The 17,579-nt window shown below is 56.5% G+C and overlaps 1 long non-coding RNA gene across 2 annotated transcripts; it reads left to right on the top strand.

Annotated features, from left to right (window-relative positions):
* The first annotated feature begins 634 nt into the window (after window positions 1–634).
* On the top strand, window positions 635–16,824 carry LOC103352097 (uncharacterized). Of its 2 annotated transcripts, XR_011379288.1 has the most exons (4): window positions 635–2,741; window positions 4,145–4,311; window positions 9,536–9,653; window positions 16,609–16,824. It is a non-coding gene; the product is annotated as an uncharacterized lncRNA (long non-coding RNA). The 2 variants fall into 2 exon arrangements; XR_519630.4 differs by lacking the exon at window positions 16,609–16,824 and having other exon boundaries at window positions 9,536–9,781.
* Window positions 16,825–17,579: the final 755 nt, after the last annotated feature.

The following is a 17,579-nucleotide window of genomic DNA, read 5'->3' as shown; positions in this document are numbered from 1 at the left end:
GGGGCTTCTATGACAAAACACAGTTCCAAGGACTCACTTCCTCACCTGTGCAGCGGGGATGAGAACGCCACCTACAGTCTGCGAGCGACCACCTGGGAAAACAGCTCGCACCACCCACAGCTTGTACTAGGGAGCCAAGAAACGGGTGCTGGGGTCCACAACGCTCCCCCCGCCCAGAATTGTTCGTTACGCTTCTGCTGTGAGTGCAAAAGGGAAGACAGAGGAGACGCGGGGGCCTGGCGTGCTCCCTGCTTGCCGAGAGGGAAAGTCAAAGGCAGAGCGAGCTGGTGGGGATCGCGGCTCCGTCCCGGAAGCCACCCGCAAGCAGAGTGGAATCAACGAGCCCAGGCCCGGCAGGTGCTCACAAACCCTCGGATTGGTGAACTGGACCCTACGCTCCGCTTCACCCCTGCGAGGGTGACTGTGTCTTTCCAGGGAGCAGGAAAGGCCGGTCTGCTCTCTGCCCTCCACGCCTTCCCCAGGAGGCTGCCTCCTGCTCTGAGACAGCCACAGGACACCAGGCGGTCAGACCCAGCGCTCCGTGAGCGTCTCACATAGTGCCCCGAGGGGCTGTGGAGCAAACAAAAAGCAGCCAGAGCACACAGCACGGGGGACACCAGAGTGCTGCTTTTTTTTTTTTTTTTTTTTTTTTTTAGATTTTGTGTATTTATTTGAGAGGCAGAGTTACAGAGAGGGAGAGCCAGGGAGAAAGGTCTTCCATCTGCTGGTTCGTTCCCCAAATGACTGCAATGGCTGGAGCTGGGCTGATCCATAGCTGGGAGCCAGGACTTCTTCCAGGTCTCCCATGCAGGTGCAGGGCCCAAGCACTGGGCCAACTTCCACTGCTCAGGGGAGAGCTGGATTCGAAGAGGGGCAGCCGGGATTCGATGGATGCCCATGTCGGATGCCAGCACCACAGGCGGAGGCCTCACCTACTACGCCGTAGCGCTGCCCCGCCCCAGCAACTGCCCCGTATGAGAGTATCATCACTGTGGGAGGGATGAGGGGGTCAGCTGGGCACAGCACTGTCTCGGGCAGATCTGAGAAGGCTGAGAAACCCGGAATACTAAGTTCTGCCTTGAATGGCTGCCTTTAAGGGCTGAAGTTCCTGAATAAATAACGCAGGTCTCTCCTCCTCCTAACTCCTCTCCCTAGCAGTGGGGTTGTAGAGAACACAGCAGGAGCAACGGAAAGCCAGGAAAGGCCAGGCACCTCAAACGCAGGGTGGAGGGGACATGCCCGGAGCGTCCACGCTGCCCGTCCACGCTGCCTTGCCTGGTGGCAGTGGGAATGGTGGCCTCGCGTCTGCCTTTCAGACAGGAGCATCTTGAGATTTAGGGGCAGGAGATGGCATTGACAGAGCCACCAAGACTCCAGGGCTTAGTGACTGGCCCCCTGCTCCTATCCGGTTCCTTCCCTGTCCACCAGCTCAGGCACAAACCGGGGCACGGCCGAAGCCCCTACTCCACCCCCTCCATACCCGGACCCACCCCTCAGGCCTGTGCTCCGGACACTAGGAAGAACAGGAGACCCCAGAAGAGGGAGAGAGGTGAGTGCCGCGTTGGAAGGAGTGCGTGGGCGGAGGGTCCGCCCGTGTCCCTTTAGGGCACCAGGAAGAACCTGCAGCACCGCGCCATGGAGACGCACACTCAGCCCAGACCACGTCTGCCCTGACGTGAAAGAGGAGACCCATTCCAGGGGAGATCCGCGGCAAGGAAGGCAAGCAGAGGGAGAGGCCGGGGTGCGCAGACGGGAGATGGATTTAGGCTTCGCGGGAAGAATGTGCAGAGGTGCTGCGCCTGCGTGACAGCTGCCTGCCCTGAGTGTGTGCGTGCACGTGTGCGAGTGTGCATGCGTGTGTCCGCATGTGCACGTGTGTGGTGGGCACGCCTGTGTTTGCACACGCGTGTGTATGTGTGCATACATGTGTGGGCGTGCACGTATGCAGTGCCCACGCCTATGTGTTCACACGCGCGTGTGTGCTTGTGTGTGCATACGTGTGTGGGTGTGCACGTGTGCAGTGCCCACGCCTATGTGACCGCACGCGCGTGTGCTTGTGCATGTGTGCATACGTGTGGGGGTGTGTGTGCCGTGGGAAGCCTCTCCTGCGCTCAGCACATTTGCCTCCTGGTGGTCAGCCTAGAGTCCGCGCACAAGGGAAACACAAGACACCCTCTGCCGCACCCTGAAGAGTCCCCCGCCCCGCTTCCTCTTTGTGTCGGGAGGGGTCCATCCTCGCTTTGGGAGTGAGGGCGGGATCTGGAGACATTTTCTGGGTTGAGGCGATCGACTCTGACGTCAACCCTTGGAAGTCAGGGCAGACGGGAGCACAGCGCGCGGAGAGGGCCTCCGGGCCGCGACTCCCGGCCATGCGCCTCTCCCGGGGGCGGCTCCGGCCCGACACTGCCGCGTTAGCCTTTCCGAACCTCGGCGTGTGGACAAAGGAGGGGGCGCCCCGGACTCGCGCCGGCGGCCGAGGACAGCCCCGACGGAAGCGGGGGCGCCTGGCGGCGGGCGGCGGCGGACTCAGCAGAAATCGTCACGGGTGGGGAAGGAGCCGGCCAGGCAGGCGCGCAGGCGCTGGACCGGAAACCGGAAGCCGGCGTGGCGGCTCGGGGCAGGCGGACTTCCGGCCCCGCCCCGCCGGCTTAATTCGGGGCCGAACGTTCTCCCAGGTCCTGAGGCGTTCGCGTCGTCGTCTCCTTGGCAGCGGGGGGCTTCGCTGCCTGGCCGAGAGCCAGGTGGGGGACCCAGAGCACTCCCACCGCGCTCTGCCCCCGTGCGCCTTGGAGACCGCGGCTCCCGCCCATGGGCGCCAGGCGCGGCCGAGGCGAGGGACACTGCCCTCGCCCTCCCCGGGATCCTGTATCCAGCGGGGACCCTGGGTGTGGGCACCTGATGGAGCGTCGTCCTGGCCCCTCAGGCCCTCCCGCCTGGGCAGTGGCTGGGTGACGGCACTGTCAGTGTGGTGACGTCACCACACGGGTCGGGCGATGGCCGTTCTCTTTCCGCGCCCATTCTACAGGCGGGGAAAGCAAGGCCCGCAGAAGGCCTACTGGCGATCCCTGCTCTGGGCCGCTGCTTGTTGGTGGTGCCCGCTGCCCGTCTCCCAGCAGGCAGGAGAGAGGCGTTCCGAAGAGGGCCCCAACACTGGAGGGAGTTAGGGGGCGAGAGCTGGCCTCTGGGTCAGTTAGGGACGTGCTGGTCAATACCAGGATTGACCCCCAATTCTTTTTTCTTTTTTTATGTTTGTTTATTTGGAAGGCAGAGTTGAAAGAGGAGAGACAAAGAGATCTTCCATTGGCTGGTTCACTCCCCACATGGCCACAATGCCCAGGCAGGAGCCAGGAGCTTCCTCCGGGTCTCCGGTGTGGTCAAGGGGCCACAGGGGCTTGGGCCATCAGCAGGACCAGAAGTGGAGCAGCTGAGACTCGAACCAGCGCCCATCTGGGATGCCGGCATTGCAGGCAGTGGCTTTACGCCTGGGCCACAGTGCCAGCCCAGGCTCCCAATCTCGATGGTTCAGTGCAGTAGAAATGACTGTAGGAGTCCCCAGTTACCTAAGGAGAGGGGTTCCTGCACCAGCCCCACCCCATCCCCTGTGGATGCCAACTCTGAGGAAGCTCCAGTCCCTTCTGTAAAGGGCGTGATGTTTTCATAGAACCCATACCTGGCCGGCGCCGCGGCTCAACAGGCTAATCCTCCGCCTTGTGGCGCCAGCACACCGGGTTCTAATCCCGGTCGGGGCACCAGATTCTGTCCCGGTTGCTCCTCTTCCAGTCCAGCTCTCTGCTGTGGCCCGGGAGTGCAGTGGAGGATGGCCCAAGTGCTTGGGCCCTGCACCCCATGGGAGACCAGGAGAAGCACCTGGCTCCTGGCTTCAGATCAGCGCGGTGCACCGGCCGCAGCGCGCCGGCCACGGTGGCCATTGGAGGGTGAACCAACGGCAAAAAGGAAGACCTTTCTCTCTGTCTCTCTCTCTCACTGTCCACTCTGCCTGTCAAAAAAAAAAAAAAAAAAAAAAAAAAAAAAAAAAAAGAACCCATACCCTCTGGCTTACAACAGTGGGAGATTTTCCAACTTTATGATGGTGCAGAAGCAATCCGCACTGCATAGGTGCCGAACTTTGTTTGACCTTTTCCAGGGCCAGCCCTGTGTGGTACGCTGCCTTCTCGCGGTGCTGAGTGGTGGTGGCTGGGCACGTCTCCCTGTCAGCCCCACTGCCGGTCGTGTGCTGCCTTCAGCATGACAGGTTGAGTGCTGTTACAAGGTGGCCTGTGTGTTAGGTGATTCTGTCCACTGCAGACCAGGGTGAGTGTTCTGAGCATGTTTAAGGTAAGCGGGGCTCCGCCACGTGTTCACTAGGTGAGGCGTAGTAAATCTTTTTTTAAAAAGATTTATTTGTTTGAGAGGGTTACAGAAAGAGAGAGATCTGCCATCCACTAGTTCAGGCCCCAAATGACCATAATGACGAGAGCTGGGCCAGGCCAAAGCCAGGAGCTCCTCGTGGGTCCCCCACATAGGTGGTAGGGGCCTAAGTACCACTTAGGGCATCTTCTACTGCTTTCCCAGGTGCATCAGCAGGGAACTGGTTTGGAAGTGGAGCAGCTGGGACATGAACTGGTGCCCACATGGGATGCCAGTATTGTAGGCAGCAGCTTAACCTGCTATGTCATAATGGCAGCCCCTAAATGTATTCTCAGTTTAGGACGTTTTGAACGTATGTTGGGTTTGTTGGGTTGTAATCACATTGCATATACAGGAGCGTCTATACTTTAGTTTCTAGGTTACTTATAATACTTAATGCAATGTAAATACATACTATGTGAAGAGTTGTTGGACCCTACTTCTTAGAGCAGGGGTGGGGAACATCCAGCCCGACGGTTGTATGAGGCCCACAGAGTCACTTGGTCTGGCCCCACCAAGTCAACCATTGACAGGACTCAAGATTCAAAAAATTATGGGTGGATGATTTCTAAGTTGATAATTTTCTATTGCCCCCAAATGGTGTTAACAAATACTCAATGGCTTTTGGCAGAAGAAAGATTCCCCACCCCTGAGCTAGGGAGTAATGACCAGAAAAAATGTGCATGTTTAGTAGAGAGGCAATTTTGAAAACAATTTTACTTTAATCATTTTCATTTTATATACAAATACATATATATACACATACAGAGAGAGAGAGAGTGAGAGAGAGAGAGAGATTCTCCATCCACTGGTTCACTCTCCAGTTGCCCACAATAGCTGGTGCCAGGTCAGTCTGAAGTCAAAAACCCTGAACCCAACCCAGGTTCCCCGTGTGGGTGGCAAGGACTCAGTACTGAGCCGCCACCTGCTGCCCCCAGGGCGCACATCAGCAGGAAGCTGGGTTGGAAGCAGAACGGTGTGGGATGCAGGTAGCCCAGGTGGCTGCTCACCTGTTGGACCACATGGCGCCCAGGTGCAGTGCTGCTTCCCCCTGTATTTCGGGTGCGTGGTTGGCTGTATGAGTGGGTGTGGCACCCCGGATCTGGACAGCGCCTGTGTCTGTCCTGCAGCACTCGGATGAGGCCGTGCCACTGCAGTCCCATCAGTGCCTCCAGGTCCCAGACTTGTCTCCGATCATGGCTCTGCCATCGACTTCTGCTTCCAGGGGAAGGGGAGAGGGGACATGGCACAGGCTCCCCTTCATGGCCTTGATCTGGGTATGACACAGTCACTTCTGCTCCCACTCCATTGGCCTCCATGGGTCACATGGGCTTGCCTAGCCAAAGTGAGGAGGGATGTGTTCCCACCGTGGGCAGCTGCTGCTCAGGATGCTGCGTCCTCACAGCTGCTCCTCAGGGCTGCATCCTCACAGCTGTTCTTCAGTGCTGTGTTCTCACAGCTGCTCCTCAGCACTCAGCTACTCCTCAGTGGTCAGCTGCTCCTCAGAGTGCTATGTCCTCACAGCTGCTCCTCAGCACTCAGCTACTCCGCAGTGCCATGTCCTCACAGATACTCTTCAGTGCTCAGCTACTCCTCAGTGATGTGTCCTCACGGCTTCTCCTCAGCACTCAGCTACTCCTCAGTGCTCAGCTACTCCTCAGTGATGTGTCCTCACGGCTTCTCCTCAGCACTCAGCTACTCTTCTCTGCTGTGTCCTCACAGCTACTCCTCAGGGCTGCATCCTCTCATTTGTTCTTCAGTGCTGTGTTCTCACAGCTGCTCCTCAGCACTCAGCTACTCCGCAGTGCCACTTCCTCACAGCCACCTTCAGCGTGTAAGATGTTGGGGCATTACTTGTCTCTACTGCAGCTTCAGTGACTTCTTGTTCCTTTCTACCCCGTGACTTTTAAGTTTTCGTAATTCTGCTCCAGCTTGGCCGTGGCCCTGTGGGGGATGTACCAGCCCGAGGACGGCTGCGGGGGCACACCCTAGCCTGGCGTTATCAGCACTTGCAGGACGCCCCAGCCTTTTCTTAGGTCCTGGCTGGTACGGTCCTTGACCGCGTTCCCGCGGTGGGGAGGGGCTGCGGGGCAGAAGCCAGAGGGCAGAGGAGGTTCTCCAGCGCACGGTGTGTGCGCGACGTTCAGGAGAAGCCTCTCCGCCCGTGCCGGCCTCATCTGCACCTGCCGGCTTCATGATGAGGCTGTCCGTGCACAGAGCCAGCCTCTCTGGCCATCCCCGGGACACCTCTGCCGCTGGCGCAGCCCAGAAGCGCGCTGTGGTGGTTCACGGCGCTGCCGAGGCGCAGCGCCTCTGAACCGTGGGAGCCGCTTGCTCTGCAGGGATGCTGAAGTGTGTCGTGTGGACGCGGGTGATTTGTGAGTCCACGTGGGTGCGCACTCCTCTCCCTCTCTCCCGTCTCATACTCAGTGTCTCTTGTTAAACCCCGAGAAATGCTGTGTGTGAGGACGTCACGCACCGTCTCTCCCACATGCGAGACCGTGCCGGCCCCTCCCTGGCGGGGCTCTCCCACACAGGTGGAAGCACACCCCCTTTCTTCCCAGTGCGGCTCTCTCGTTCGTGTGAGGGGCCCCCGAGTTCTGTGTGCACGCCTGGGGACTGTCTGGTCCGAGTGAGTCACACTGCCTTTCCTGCTCTGTAACCGGAACCCTGACAGGGATAACACAGGCGGTGTTAAGGCATCTTGGGTGAGATGGAAGGGTGACGGGGAAGGGGAAGAAGCTGGTGCCCGTGTAAGCCAGTGCGTTTGTGTGAGATCAGCAGGAGGAATTGGTAGCTGCCTCAGGCCCGCGTCTACACCCGGCCCTATGCCCTGAGCTGACCTTTGCAGCCGGCCCTGCCCACCCCATCCACGTCCCCCTGCCCGGGGCGAGTGCATGGGGTTGGGGTTCCTTGCCAGAGCCCAGACTTCTTCTGTGTCACCCAGACAGTGGTCAGCTTTGTGCAGAGCCTGGAGCTCGTGAGAGTTGTGACAGGCCCACACTGCTTGGAGCTGCTGAAAGGCCCCTGCAGGAGAACCACTGCAGAGAAACCCGGCCCTTGGGAGCGCTGCGTGTTGTCCCTCGGAGATGAGTCGCCCCTCTCCGGCAAGTGGGTTTTGATTTGTTGCGGACCTCAGAGGAGACCGAATGCCCCCCTCCCCCGCCGTAGCCCTGTTCCCACGACGCCTGAGCTGTCCACCGCGAGCGGGCGCAGAGCTCGCTTGTGCTTCGTTGGTTGTGAGATAGCAGCACAGAACACCTGGGCTGCCAGACCAGACGATGTCGTCACAGAGATTTCTGCAAAGCTTTTAGGGAGACCTGAGTTACGGTCCTCACGGCCATGGCCAGGTGACTGCGGTGTGCGTTCCCTTGTGTGCAAAGCGCAGCTGTCTCTGAAGAGTGCTGGGCGGGCCCAAGCCAGGGCAGCGTTCAGTCAGCTGGGATCCCCAGCTGTCGGCCTGCTCGTGGTTCCCCACAGAGGGCCTGTGGGCAGGCAGGTTGCTGCATGTGCTGTGCCTGTGCTGTCTTGTGTACCTGCCTGCATCTCAGTTCGGATGTGCGTGGGGGGTAAGAGGGTCCTGGGGAGGGGTTTAGGTGTGTTGTGCCCCAGCTCCTGAACAGTGTAAATAGAGTTGCAGGCATTTATAAAATTGGGGCTGGCAGTGGGTCTGGTGCTTAGGCCACTGCTTAGGGTGCCCACATCCCTTACCTGAGTGTGCCTGGGTGGAACTCCCGGCTGCACTGGAGATGCCAGCTTCCAGCTAGCGTGCACCCTGGGAGGCAGCTGTGATGGTTGTGGTCACTGGGTCCTTGCCTGCCATGTGGGAGACCAGGACTGGGTGTCCGGCTCCTGCCTTTGCCTCCCCACCCCCACTGTTGTTCAACCTTTCAAATGAAATGATAAGTAGGTACGGATTTTAAGAGAAACATAAGCTATTTTTAGTGCAGACACCTGTGAACATCATCTGGAGCCAGGCGTCCAGCTAAGGAGGTTCTAAGTACTTGGTACTGAATTGAAGTGCTCCCTAAAGAGAACAGGCAGGAGTGAGGACGGCACAGTCCTACGTCTGGGTTTTAATGTCCACAGAAAACAGACGTAAGTGAAAGAGCCAAAGATGACATTACATGTGTGTCGATGACAGCCATGGAAAGTTGCATATGGTTCCTCTGAGGAGGAGAGACAGTGGGGAGTCGGTAGTGTCTGAGCACTGTGGAATTGTTTTTCTGCTATTGAGGTTGGTGGTTAGAAGTTTCATAAACCGTCAGGTGAGTGTTGGCCTGGGTGGAGGGTTGAGGTGTGCGCCCCGGGTGGCCTGGGTGAGGCCGTGGTTAGCGAGGGAGAGCCGGGCACCAGGGTCTGCCTTCGGCTCCACCGGAACAACCGGCTTTCATCTCAAGATGGAGACTCACACAGAGACTCCCACAGCATTGAGTTTGAGTCTGCTTCCCACAGGTGTCATGTTGCCTGGTGTCTCCCTGACCTTCCACACTTCCTCTGTAAGATGGAGAAAGTAGGAAGCTCCCGGGAGGGTGGGCAGGAGGCAGTGAGACCATCCAGGTCAGCTGCCAAGCCCTGCACCAGGCCCATGGCATCCACAGAAGAAATGTGGGCTCTTGGTGAAATCCTGCCAGGCACGGGCTTGCACCTGAGTGTGCAGCCCACAGAGCAGGGGTTCCGAGGAACCAGGATTTGAGTCTGCATGTGTGTGTGTGTGTGTGTGTGTGTGTTGACAGGTGAAATAACACACACACACACACAATTCCCAAAAGCCCACAATGGCCTCTAACTGGGGCCGAAGCTGAGGGCAGGGCACTGGATCCAGGTCTCCCACGTGGGCGTCAGGGACCCACTTGCTAGCAGGTGGCTGAATCAGGAGCCGAGCTGGGCCCATCTGCGACACGGGCATCTCAACTGCAAGCCATGCTCAGCCTTCACTCCAGGTGTTCTCCTTTCTGAGGTCTGTTTTCGTCTCTGATCCGGCTGAGTGACAATTGCCCGGTGACAGAAAGTGGCCCTGTCCTACCCACTGGGTGTCACTTCCTGTCAGGGGAAGAACGCCCTCGTTGTGTAGGCACCCCCTCGTTCCTCGGTTTTACTCGTGTGCGTTTCTAGGCCCTTCTTCTAGAGAGGGGCCATCAGACGGTCACTCAGAGACGTCCACTCTTGATTAGTCGCCTCGGGGAACAGACCAGGCAGCTTGCGTCTTCACTGGAGAAGTTGTTCACTCCAAAGCAACATTTACCGTAAGCTGTCTGCGTCTAAGAATGGTACTGGGATGGAGGGCTTCCTCCTTGGCCAACCAGTCATTCTCATAAAGTGAATCAACTCTCAGGCCATCGTGCTGAGTGAAATAAACCAGGCCCGGAAAGACGCACAAGCGTGACCTCACTGTCATGTGGAAAGCAAGAGGCTGAGCCCAGGGAAGCAGGGAGGGGAGAAGAGGCCACCAGGGTCTGCAAAGGGCAGAGGAGGCGAGGTCAGGTGCAGAGACACCGTGAGGTGGGAGGAATGGGTCCTGGGTTCCACAGGGTGACTTCAGCGGCCAGTAATGCACTCTGCAGAATGGCCGGAAGAGGATTTGAGCATTCCCCTCACCAGGAAGTGGTACGTGTTTGAGGTGATGGGTCTGCTAATTACCCTGCTGTGATCGTCACACCATATACACCCTGAAACGCCTCCCCGTGCTCTGTAAATGTGTATAAGTTTTACAGTTTCTGATGTATGGATAGAAACGCAGGGAGAGAGAAGAATCTTCCATCTACTGGTTCACGCAACAAATGCACATAGCAGCCGGGTCTGGGCCAGGCTGAAGCCAGGAGCCTGGAACTCCATCTAGGTCTCCCACATGGGTGGCAGGGACCCAGACACTCGAGCCATCGCCCGCTGCCTCCTGGGGTCCACGTGAGCAGGAAGCTGGATTAGAAGTGGAGCAAGGGAGACCAGCATTTGTGGTACAGTGGGTTCAGCCGCTGCCTATGTTGCCAGCCTGCCATGTTGCAGGGCTAGCCTGGTCCTGGGTGCTCTGCTTCTGATCCAGCTCCCTCCTCAAGTGCCTAGGAAGGCAGAGGAAGGTCCAGACACTTGGACCCCTGCCACCCGTGTGGGAGACCCGCGTGGAGTTCCTGGCTCCTGGCTCCTGCCTGATGCAGCCCCTAGCATCACAGCCAGTTGGGGAGTGAACCAGTGGATAGAAGATCTCTTTCCCTCTCTCTCTCTGTTACTCTGCTTTTCAAATAAAATAAATCTTGACAAAGAAACGAAAAGAAGTGGAGCTGGGTCTGATACCCAAGTGCTTCAATATGGGATGTGAGCATTCAGACCTGTAACTTCATTGCTGTACCAGAAGCCTGCCCCAGAATGTCAGATGTCAATCAGAATAAAAAGAAAACGGTTTTCAGTGGTGAACCAATTGTGACTGTGCTTATGGGAGCTGGAAATGCCCATCATTCAGTGTCCTGTCCACCCCCAGCTCTCTCCACCCTCCTGGGTCCTACCCTGCACGGGGGAAGCTGACCTCCTTGGACCGGTCCCTGAGTCCCCTCCCCACAGGAGGCCAGAGGGTGGAAGAAGGGTCTGTGTGTATCTTCCCCTGTCCCTCCATCACTCAGCCTGGCGTGGCAGTGGCTGCCTCCCGCTGTGACATCAGCCTCGCAGACAGCCCCTGTCCCTGGTGCCATGTCCCACTGGGCGCCCTTGGGGTAGTCATGGCTGTTCTGGCTGGCAGTCCCAGGGTACTCTGCCCACACCTCGGCACAGTCACTCACCGGGTGGGGAGTGGGAGGGCATTCTGCCTTCTGGCTAAGACACTGGCTAGGGGAACGTGTCCCCTATTTGAGTCCCCACCCTGGCTCTCTACTCCAGCTTCCTGCTAATGTGCACCCTGGAAGGTAGTGGTGATGGCTTAAGAAGTCAGGTAGAGTTCACAGCTTCCAGCTTTCAACGCCCCCTCCATCCACTGCGGGCGTTTTGTGGGGAGTGAGACAGTAGATAGGGCTCAGTCTTGGGCAGGCTTTCTAAGAAATAGCAAACTGTTTTAAAAGTTCATGGGGGCCGGCACCGCGGCTCACTAGGCTAATCCTCTGCCTGCGGCGCTGGCACCCCGGGTTCTAGTCCCTGTCAGGGTGCCGGATTCTGTCCTGGTTGCTCCTCTTCCAGTCCAGCTCTCTGCTGTGGCCCAGGAGTGCAGTGGAGGATGGCCCAAGTGCTTGGGCCCTGCACCTGCATGGGATAAGCACCTGGTTCCTGGCTTCAGATCAGCGCGGTGCACCAGCCGCAGTGGCCATTGTGGGGTGAACCAACGGCAAAGGAAGACCTTTCTCTCTGTCTCTCTCTCACTGTCCACTTCCCCACTTCATGGGAAGTGCATATTACAGGAGCTGCACACGGAAGCCTCCTTTGAAGTCCCAGCTGATGATCCCACTGCCGTGACCGTCTGAAAAATGGGATGGTGAAGGGGGGCAGTGGGTTCCCGGGGCTGTGGAGAGGGATGTGCAGGTGGAGCAGCAGAGGTTTTTAGGGCAGAAAAACTGTTCTGCCTGCTTCTAGCACCATGGGTGACAGGCACACACACCTGCCCAGGTGCACAGCACCGTGGGTGACAGGCACACACACCTGCCCAGCTGCACAGCACCGTGGGTGACGGGCACACACACCTGCCCAGCTGCACAGCACCGTGGGTGACGGGCACACACACCTGCCCAGCTGCACGGCACCGTGGGTGACGGGCACACACACCTGCCCAGCTGCACGGCACCGTGGGTGACGGGCACACACACCTGCCCAGCTGACAGCACCGTGGGTGACAGGCACACACACCTGCCCAGCTGCACAACACCGTGGGTGACAGGCACACCCACCTGCCCAGCTGACAGCACCGTGGGTGACGGGCACACCACCTGCCCAGGTGCACAGCACCGTGGGTGACGGGCACACACACCTGCCCAGCTGCACAACACCGTGGGTGACAGGCACACCCACCTGCCCAGCTGACAGCACTGTGGGTGACGTGCACACCACCTGCCCAGGTGCACAGCACCGTGGGTGCCGGGCACACACGCCTGCCCAGGTGCACGGCACCGTGGATGACGGGCACACCCACCTGCCCAGGTGCACGGCACCGTGGGTGACGGGCGCACCCACCTGCCCGGCTGCACGGCACCGTGGGTGACGGGCGCACCCACCTGCCCGGCTGCACGGCACCGTGGGTGACGGGTGCACCCACCGGCCCAGGTGCACAGCACCGTGGGTGACAGGCACACCCCAGGTGCACAGCACGCACAACTGCAGGGTGAAGCTCATGCTAACCGTGGCCGTGGTAATCTTGGTGTCAGCCTAGCTTCCTCCCTCATGGCAATGGACCACTCTGGTTGGAGTATTCTTCTTTGAAAATTTTTTTTTTAAGATTTATTTTTTTAGTTGAAAGATGTACAGAGCGAGCGGGAGAGGCCTTCCATCCACTGGTTCATGCCCAAGATTGGTGCAATGGCCAGGCCTGGGCCAGGGTTAAGCCAGGAGCCATGAGCTTCATCTGGGTCTCCCATGTGGGTGCAGGGCGCCAACACGTGGGCCGATTGATGCTTTTTTTCCCAGGCCGTTAGCAGGGAGCTGGCGCAGCTGGGACTTGAATGGGCGCCCATATGGGATGCCAGTGTTGTGAGTGGCAGCTTTATCTGCTGTGCTACAGCACTTGGTGCTGGGGGTGCTCTTGACCAGGGAGGTGGTTTGTGTGGGGGAGCAGATATGCAGAACTCTGTACTTTCCCCTCTGTTTTGCTGTGAGCCTCACCATGAAAAACCAAGTCCGTTAATTAGAAGTCCTCGCTGCACGACGACCACAGAGGGGGAGACAGGCCCGGCCCACAGAACAAGCTGGCCGGCGGCCGTGTCAGGTGGTGGGAAGTTTCCCTGTGCCACAGAGACCTGAGAAGGAGGTGGCTTCCACAGGAGCGGGGTGAAGGCCTGCCTGCACTTGTCCCTGCAGTGCTGCCGATTACTGTGCGGCCCTGTTGTCCCTGGGGTGAGATGAGCGGCTGCGTGAGTGGCTGCATCCTGGTCAGGGCTGCAGGCAGGGCAGGGCTCGGTCGGAGAGGAAGCAGGTACCAGGAAAATGAAGTCTCGCCTGAGACTTGCAGGCTGCCATGACGGTGAGAGGTTTTAGGAAGTGTTGGAAGTTGCTCACGTCTTCTGGGTGCTCTGCCCCACGCTAAGAGTGCCATTGAGGGATTCCCCCAACTCACACTACAGGCCTGCCCCGCACTACGCACTCCTGCTTCGCAGGACAAGAGGCCGCTGGCGAGTGAGGGCCAGATGTCCGATCTGAGCTCACCACCGTGAGCACATTTTGCTGTCCACCATGGTGAATTTTAATGGATCTTTGCTTTTCCAAGTAGATGATAGCAGATGAGGGCAGGAATGTGTCTAATTCCTCTTTTTTTTTTTTTTTTTTTTTTTGACAGGCAGAGTGGACAGTGAGAGAGAGAGACAGAGAGAAAGGTCTTCCTTTGCCATTGGTTCACCCTCCAATGGCCGCCGCGGCCGGCGCGCTGCGGCCGGCGCACCGTGCTGATCCCGTGGCAGGAGCCAAGAGCCAGGTGCTTTTCCTGGTCTCCCATGGGGTGCAGGGCCCAAGCACCTGGGCCATCCTCCACTGTACTCCCTGGCCACAGCAGAGAGCTGGCCTGGAAGAGGGGCAACCGGGACAGAATCCGGCGCCCCAACCGGGACTAGAACCCGGTGTGCTGGCGCCGCTAGACGGAGGATTAGCCTAGTGAGCCGCGGCGCCGGCTAATTCCTCTTTTGAAAGTTCTTGGGAATAATCACCCAAATCAAGATGTTTAGAATATGTAGCTTCAAAGAGTCTCCCCTTGAGCTCCCTCTGAGTCAAAATGTCCCAAAGATAAGCACTGGTCTTGTTTCTGTCACCATGGAGCAGTTTTTCCTCTTCTTGAATGTCATATAAATGGACTCATACAAACAAATGAACGATTCCTTGCATGCCTGGGCACACAACCATCTGCATTTAGCTAATATACTCAGTAGTGTTAAGTAAATGTTCAAGGAATGCTTAAAGGACTGTGGCTACTGATGGCATGCAAAGCTATTCATAAATATAAATCCATATTTCAATCTGTGAATATATAATATAAATATGAAGATGATTAAAAAAACACCGTGGATGGGCAGGCATTGTGGTGCGCTGGTTGAGCCACCACTTGGGACATGCCCCATCAGAGTTTGGTTCAAGTACTGACTGCCAGCTTCCAATTCAGCTTTCTGCTAGGTACCTGGGAGGCCTCAGGATGATGGCCCACGTGCTTGGGTTCCTGCCACTCCAAGGGAGACACAGGTGGAGTTCCTGGCTCCTGGCTTCAGCCCGGCTCAGCCCTGCTCTTGCATGTGGGGAGTGAACCTGCAGATGAAAGACTTTCCTCTGTCTCTTCTTGTCATTCTACCTTTCATATAAATAAATCAATAAAGCTTTTGTTTTTTTTTTGCAAAAAGTTGTTGAAAAATGGAATTAAAAGGTGAGTTTATTTGGTGCAGAAAAACTTTGAAATCCCTGAACAGTGTTTTCATAGTATGCATCTTCCTCGGGCTTTTTGAAGACTCCTCATACATGTGCATGTGTATGCACGTGCGTGTTTATGCAACATGTGTGTGCACACGTGTGTGTGTTTGTGTCTGTGAAAAGCTACCCAGTGGTCTCTCTCCATGGTAGCACCCATCACACTGCATTTCAGTCTGCAGCCATAATGACCTCAGGAGCACAGTGTTCGTTCTCCTGACCTGGCACATATTTAAAATTCATGGGATATTTGCAGAATCAATGAATAGAGCCTTCTTATTTACTTACTTTTAGTTTTTTGAAAGGCAGAGTCAGAGATGCAGAGACAGAGCTCATCCGTCTTCTGGTTCATCCCCCAGATGCCCACACCCAGTGCCCCAGCTGGCTGTCTTCTGATTGGCCGGCACCTGTGCTGCACCCACAGTTAGAAATCTCGGGTCATCCCTGTGGTGAGTGACTCACTTACGGCCATGATGACAACAGCTGTTGGAGCATTAGGACCCCTCCTGGTGGGAGCTGAGACTGCCAGGGTCCTGCGGTCCCCCCAGGATTCCTGATGTACCCAGCTAGAGAGAGTGCAACAAGTGCGTGCCAGATGCCCTTCTCATGCTGACGTGTGGGGCTGTGAGCAGGTTCTAACTCAATTTCAGAAATGCAGACGTAAAATCGCTTCTAACTCACATCATGAGGCAATTCGTATTGGTTAAGCAAGCATAAGGAATTGCTATTTTTATTGTTATTAAATTACTGTGTATGCCATAGAAAGGTTGCTCTGCTCCAAAAACAGATCATCAGCAACGTGGCTTTTTCCACAGGAAGTAGAAACTCCAAGGGCTTTTTCTCTTCTTTTGATTTTCTTCACCGCTGTCCCAAGAACCTCGGACAGTACCTGGCACGTGCTGTGTACTTGATAAATGTTTGTTAACTCAAGCTCCAACTGCAAGATTCTGAGGTCATTGCTTAGTTTCAGGGGGATAAGAAGAAACTACCAGGAGACGGCACATCCATTTCTACATGGAAACACCCAGAATCTCTGACCCTTTGAACAATGAGAACCTGTGTAGCAGCTTAAAGATCAGTGGCTTCAGTTTGCAGTCTGTACCGCTGGAGCAAACGGCACTTCACTGGTTCATAAAGCAGGAGCACCGCGGGGGGCTGTCGGGGGACTACAGGTGTCCGCATGGCTCTCGTGCTGCTCGGTGGACCTCTGTGAACCCAGCAGGGGTCTCCAGAGCTGTGTGCATCGGGCAGAGCCTTCTCTCTGCATCTTCTGTGGTCAGGTTGACTCTTGGTTTCACTTGTTTTGCATTGTCTCTGCCTCTCTGAGCCTCATTATAGTCCCTTAAACATCCATTCCCAGCTGTGTATTTTTTCCTTTGTCTCTTGGAGCCCACAACAGCCAAGCCCTCAGAGCAGAACACCCAGAGACAGCTGGCAGGCAGCTTGAACGTGGCAGGTTTTTTTTTTTTTTAATTCATTTATTTATTTGAAAGGCAGAGTTACAGAGAGGCAGAGGCAGAGGGAGGGATAGAGTGGTCTTCCATCCTCTGGTTCGCTCCACAGATGGCCGCAGTGGTTGGAGCTGTGCCAATCCAAAGCCAGGAGCTGGGAGCTTTCTCTGGGTTTCTCATGCAGGTGCAGCAGCCCAAGCACTTGGGCCATCTTCCAGTGCTTTCCCAGGCCGTAGCAGAGCTGGATCGGAAGTAGAGCATCTGGGAATCGAACTGGAGCCCATATGGGATGCCAGAACTTCAGGTGGCAGCTTCACCCGCTGCACCACAGCGCTGGACCCACACGGCAGGTTTTAGTTGCTTTAGGACAACCACATTAAATTAAAACAAACAAAATGCAACTCCTCTCATGGCAAACCCGTGTGCATCTTAATTAGTGATAGCTGATTGTGACAGCAACAGTTGTGATTTCTTGAGGACCTACTGAGTGCTAACCAGGTGCTTTGCATATAGAGATTAACTTTGCGTGTTGATAACAGAGAAACTGAGGTTTATAGAGACTGTTTTGGTCCATGGAATGAGGCAGAATCATAAATCCTGACACAAGTGTGCTTACACTATTGCCAGTGCCAAAGGGCGACTTTCAGGGTAGCGCGTTGTACTTTGCGTCACTTTAGAAAACCCCCTTAACAGAAAATACATATAAACACATGTGCATGCACTCAGACAACATGTTTGTAAACCAACGCAAAATCCTACAGAAAACTGTGACTGGGGGCAGCTGCTCGGCCACCGGGGACACCCACATCCGTATCAGAGTGCCTGGGCTGAAGGCTGGGCTCAGCTCCCAGTGCCTAGGAACATACACCCTGGGAGGCAGCAGATGATGGCTCTAGGACCTGGATTCCTGCCCCCCAGGAAGACCCGGATGGAGGTCCTTGCTTCTGGCTTTGACCTGGCCCAGGCCCGCCTGTTGCAGGCATTTAGGGCATGAGCCAGAAGAGAGGAGATGTGTGCGTCTCTGTCTCTGGCTGTTTGCCTGTAATAATGACAATAAGTGTTTGAAATGGAAAACTGAACTGCAACAGTGGGTGAGTTAGCTGGCTTCCTGGGCCCTGGCTGGCATCTGGAACTCGGGAGTATTCCATCCCTCTC

This window comes from Oryctolagus cuniculus, chromosome 10 (genome assembly GCF_964237555.1).
Source record: "Oryctolagus cuniculus chromosome 10, mOryCun1.1, whole genome shotgun sequence".
Taxonomy (NCBI): domain Eukaryota; kingdom Metazoa; phylum Chordata; class Mammalia; order Lagomorpha; family Leporidae; genus Oryctolagus; species Oryctolagus cuniculus.
This window is presented reverse-complemented; position numbering and strand designations above follow the sequence as displayed.